A 5,000-nucleotide genomic window follows, 5' to 3' on the forward strand; every position below is an offset into this window, starting at 1 on the left:
CTCCTTCCGCTGGCGCGGCGCTCGGTCTATGCCTCCGGCCGGCCCTCGCGGCGGCCGTGCGCGGCGCTTCGGTTCGGTCGGCCGGTCGTCCCGTCCCTCACGAAGTTCCTGCGGCCGCGCGTGCGTGGAGCGGGATCGGCCTTACTTGGTCGGATCCGTCGCCCTCGCCTGTTGCGGGGGCTCGGTCCCGTCCCGTTCGGTGAAAGCTTTGCCCGCTCTGGTGCGTCCCCGTGGGTTCCTTTGTCGGTTTTGCGGCCTTGGCGGCGGGCCTTCCGTGTCGGCCCGTCGTGGGCCCGCTGCGCGTCCGTGCGCGGTGCTTCGGATCGGTAGGCCCGTCGTCTGGGTCCCTTACGAAGCTTTGCGCGACCGCTCCTTTGTCGCCGGTCCCCTGTTAGGGCTGACCGAGCCCTCCGTTCGCCCCCTGGCCCGTCGCATGGGCCCCCGGCGCCTCCGCGGCGCCCCACCGAAAACTGTCACGACGCGCATCCAGCGCCGACGAGGTCGCAGGTTACGTGCGGCAGCCGGGGGGCTAGGCCGAGCGGCGGCGGGCCCGCCCACGGACGGGCGCGGGGAGGAGCGCAGCCGGCACGCGGCGCGGAGCGGCGGCGGCATGCCGCCGGGCGGCCGTCGGCTCAACCGTGCCCGAGTCCCGCGGGCACCGCGTCGCCCGGCCGGCGCGAGCGGCGGCGGGCCCGCCCGCGGACGGGCGCGGGGAGGAGCGCAGCCGGCACGCGGCGCGGAGCGGCGGCGGCATGCCGCCGGGCGGCCGACGGCTCAACCATGCCCGAGTCCCGCGGGCACCGCGTCGCCCGGCCGGCGCGAGCGGCGGCGGGCCCGCCCGCGGACGGGCGCGGGGAGGAGCGCAGCCGGCACGCGGCGCGGAGCGGCGGCGGCATGCCGCCGGGCGGCCGACGGCTCAACCATGCCCGAGTCCCGCGGGCACCGCGTCGCCCGGCCGGCGCGAGCGCACGAGGGCGGGAGGCAACCGGGCGGCGCCTGCGGAACCGGATGCGACGGCCGGCGCGGCACGGCCCCGACGGGTCCGCACCGAAGACCAGCGCGGTGCGGATCGACCGCTGATGAGGTCAGAGGTTACGTGCGGCAGCCGGCCGGCTGGCCCGAGCGGCGGCCGGCACGCGACGGGGATCGAGCGGCCCCGACGGCTTGCAGCCGGGCGGCCGACGGCTAGGCCGTACCGGAGTCCCGCGGTCGTTCGGGCGAAGGGGCGCATGCTGCGGGAAAGGCCTGCGGCGGCGAACCGTCCGCCCGGCCGGCCAAGCCTTCCGCGGCGGCGCGCACGTGGCGGCGCGGCCGAGATGACCGAGCGAAGCCCCGGCGATGGGCGGCGCGCACGTGTCCGTGCGGCCGAGATGACCGAGCGAAGCCCGGGCGGCGCCCGCCGTGCGCCCTGCCGGATCGCGCCTTCCGCCGGCGCGCAACGCCGGTCCCGCGTTCCGGCCGCGGGAGAGGCCTGCGTCGGCGAACCGTCCGCCCCGCCGGCCGAACCTTCCGCGGCTGCGCGCACGTGTCCGTGCGGCCGAGATGACCGAGCGAAGCCCCGGCGACGGGCGGCGCCCGCCGTGCGCCCCGGCGGATTGCGCGGCCCGCCGGCGCGCAACGCCGGGCCCACGTTCCGGCTGCGGGAAAGGCCTGCGGCGGCGAACCGTCCGCCCCGCCGGCCGAACCTTGCGCGGCGGCGCTTACGTGTCCGTGCGGCAGAGATGACCGAGCAAGCTCCGGCGATGGGCGGCGCCCTCCGTGCGCCCCGCCGGATCGCCTGCGAGCGGCGAGCGTCCGGGCGGGCCCCTTTCGCAACTTCCCTCGGTACTCTAAACACCCCTTGCCTCTCGGTCTTCCCCCCGACCCTCTCGGTATTTGCTCGGATATGTGCATGCATCGTCCCTCGTCGCCTTCGGTTATCCTCCCCGGGGTGGGCTTTGCGCCGACGCGCCAACGGGGTGGTAGGGGGGCTGCAGCCGCGGCCGCCGCGTTTCGCCATCCGCGCGTGCGCCGCCGGATCCGAGTGGAGGTCGCGGGCGACTCGTCGATGCTTGTACTAGGGGCGCATGCCGGCAGCCCCCCGCGGGGTGCGGGACCCCCGATCGGCGTGCGAGGGACGGGCGTCCGGGCGGGCCCCGTTTCCAACTTCCCTCGGAACATTAAAACCCCCCGACCCCCTCGGTCTTCGCTCCGGCCCTATCGCTATTGCTCGGATATGTGCATCCACCGTCCCTCGTTGCCTTCGGTTATCTACCCCAGGGTGGGCCTTGCGCCGATGCCCCGATGGGGTGGCAGGGGTGGGGCTGCCGCGGCCGGCGCGTTTCGGCATCCGCGCTTGGGGGCTCGGACCCGAGTGGAGGTCGCGGGCGGCTCGTCGATGCCTGCACCGGGAGCGCATGCCGGCAGCCCCCCGCGGGGCGCCGGACCCCCGATCGGCGTGCGATGGACGGGGGGAGGGGCGGGCCCGGTTTGCAAATTCCCTCGGTACTTTAAAATCTCACGGCCCTGTCGGTGCTCCCTCCGGCCCTATCGCCACTGCTCGGATATGTGCATCCACCGTCCCTCGTTGCCTTCGGTTATCTACCCCGCGGTGGGCTTTGCGCCGATGCCCCGATGGGGTGGCAGGGGGGCACGCTCTAGGCCGTGCCACGGGGCGCGGGCGCCGGCGCCGTACGTCCCTCGCGGCGGCCGTGAGCGGCACCTCGGCTTGCTCGGTCTGTCCTCCCGGGACGCGCGACCCGTGCGACCGGGACGCGCATCCCGTGCGACCGGGACGCGTGTCCGGGCCGTTCCCGTTTGCAACGCTCCTCGGTACTTTGGAACGCTTGGGGTGGGCTTTGGGCGGATGCCCCGCCGGGGTGGTAGGGAGGGGGGGCGGCTGCTGCCGCGGCGGGACTTCCGCTCCACTCCGCACAAGTCCGTCGCCTCGCGGCGGGCGCGCCCGGCACCGTTCGTCCCCGAGGGAGCCGGCACGCGCCCGCCGAGGCCCCGGCGCATGGGCGCCGCCGCCGGCCGTCCGCGCGGCGGCCGTGCGCCGGCTTCCTCCGTCGGCCCTCCCGGGATGCGCGACCCGTGCGACCGGGACGCGCATCCCGTGAGACCGGGACGCGTGTCCGGGCCGTTCCCGTTTGCAACGCTCCTCGGTACTTTGGAACGCTTGGGGTGGGCCTTGGGCGGATGCCCCGCCGGGGTGGTTGGGAGGGGGGGCTGCTGCTGCCGCGGCGGGACTTCCGCTCCACTCCGCACAAGTCCGTCGCCTCGCGGCGGGCGCGCCCGGCACCGTTCGTCCCCGAGGGAGCCGGCACGCGCCCGCCGAGGCCCCGGCGCATGGGCGCCGCCGCCGGCCGTCCGCGCGGCGGCCGTGCGCCGGCTTCCTCCGTCGGCCCTCCCGGGATGCGCGACCCGTGCGACCGGGACGCGCATCCCGTGAGACCGGGACGCGTGTCCGGGCCGTTCCCGTTTGCAACGCTCCTCGGTACTTTGGAACGCTTGGGGTGGGCCTTGGGCGGATGCCCCGCCGGGGTGGTAGGGAGGGGGGGCTGCTGCTGCCGCGGCGGGACTTCCGCTCCACTCCGCACAAGTCCGTCGCCTCGCGGCGGGCGGGCCCGGCACCGTTCGTCCCCGAGGGAGCCGGCCCGCGCCCGCCGAGGCCCCGGCGCATGGGCGCCCCCGCCGGCCGTCCGCGCGGCGGCCGTGCGCCGGCTTCCTCCGTCGGCCCTCCCGGGACGCGCGACCCGTGCGACCGGGACGCGCATCCCGTGCGACCGGGACGCGTGTCCGGGCGGTTCCCGTTTGCAACGCTCCTCGGTACTTTGGAACGCTTGGGGTGGGCTTTGGGCGGATGCCCCGTCGGGGTGGTAGGGAGGGGGGGCTGGCGCCGCCGCGGCGGGCCTTCCGCCCCCCTCCGCACAAGTCCGTTGCCTCGCGGCGGTCGTGCCCGGCACCGTTCGTCCCCGACGGAGCCGTCGCGCGCCCGACGACTTTCCGGCGCACGGGCGCCGCCGCCGGCCGTCCGTGCGCGGCGGCCGTGCGCCACTTCGGCTTCGTCCGTCGGCCCTCCCGGGACGCGCGACCCGTGCGACCGGGACGCGCATCCCGTGCGACCGGGTCGCGTGTCCGGGCCGTTCCCGTTTGCAACGCTCCTCGGTACTTTGGAACGCTTGGGGTGGGCTTTGGGCGGATGCCCCGCCGGGGTGGTAGGGAGGGGGGGTCTGCTGCCGCCGCGGCGGGCCTTCCGCTCCACTCCGCACAGGACCGTTGCCTCGCGGCGGACTTGCCCGGCACATTTCGTCCCCGACGGAGCCGGCACGCGCCTGCCGACTTCCCGGCGCACGGGCGCTGCCTTCGGCCGTCCGTGCCCGGCGGCCGTGCGCCACTTCGGCTCCCTCCATCGGCCCTCCCGGGAAGCGCGTCCCGGACGTTCGGGATGCGCACCCCGTGCGACCGGGACTCGCGTCCGGGCCGTTTCCGTGTGCAATGCTCCTCGATTCGCTGGAGCCCTTGGGGTGGGCCTTCGGAGGATGCCCCGCTGGGGAGGTAAGGGGGTGTGTCCTGCCTGGGCGGGCCTTCCGCCCGAGCCCGTCGCCCAGCGCGGATGGTCGCGCCGCGCGGGCGGGCGCGCCGCGCGTGCGCGGGGCCGTTGGCCGGTGACGCGCAAGGACGGGCGCGCTGGGCCGATCGGCCGCTCGGGCGCGCGCTTCGTCGTGCTCCCGCGCCTTGGCGCGCGCGCGGCCGCGGCGTGGTCGCTCGGTTCTGCGCATTTGGCCCGCGCGGATGGGCGCGTCGCGCGGGCGGCCGGGCCGCGCGGGCGGGCGGGCCGTTGCCCGGGTTCGCGCAAGGACGGGCGCGCTAGGCCGATCGGCCTCTCGGACGCGCGCGCCGTCCCGCTGTCGCGCCTGGGCGCTCGCGCGTCCGCGGCGTGGTCGCTCGGTTCTGCGCAGGGCCGGGCGCCCCCGGCCGAGCGGCGCGCGGGCGCTCGCGCGCGGCGGGGGCGCTCGGGC

Source organism: Phoenix dactylifera, chromosome 10 (assembly GCF_051530095.1).
Source record: "Phoenix dactylifera cultivar Ajwa chromosome 10, Ajwa_hap1_PhDact_Kaust_v1.1, whole genome shotgun sequence".
NCBI classification, from domain to species: Eukaryota; Viridiplantae; Streptophyta; class Magnoliopsida; order Arecales; family Arecaceae; genus Phoenix; species Phoenix dactylifera.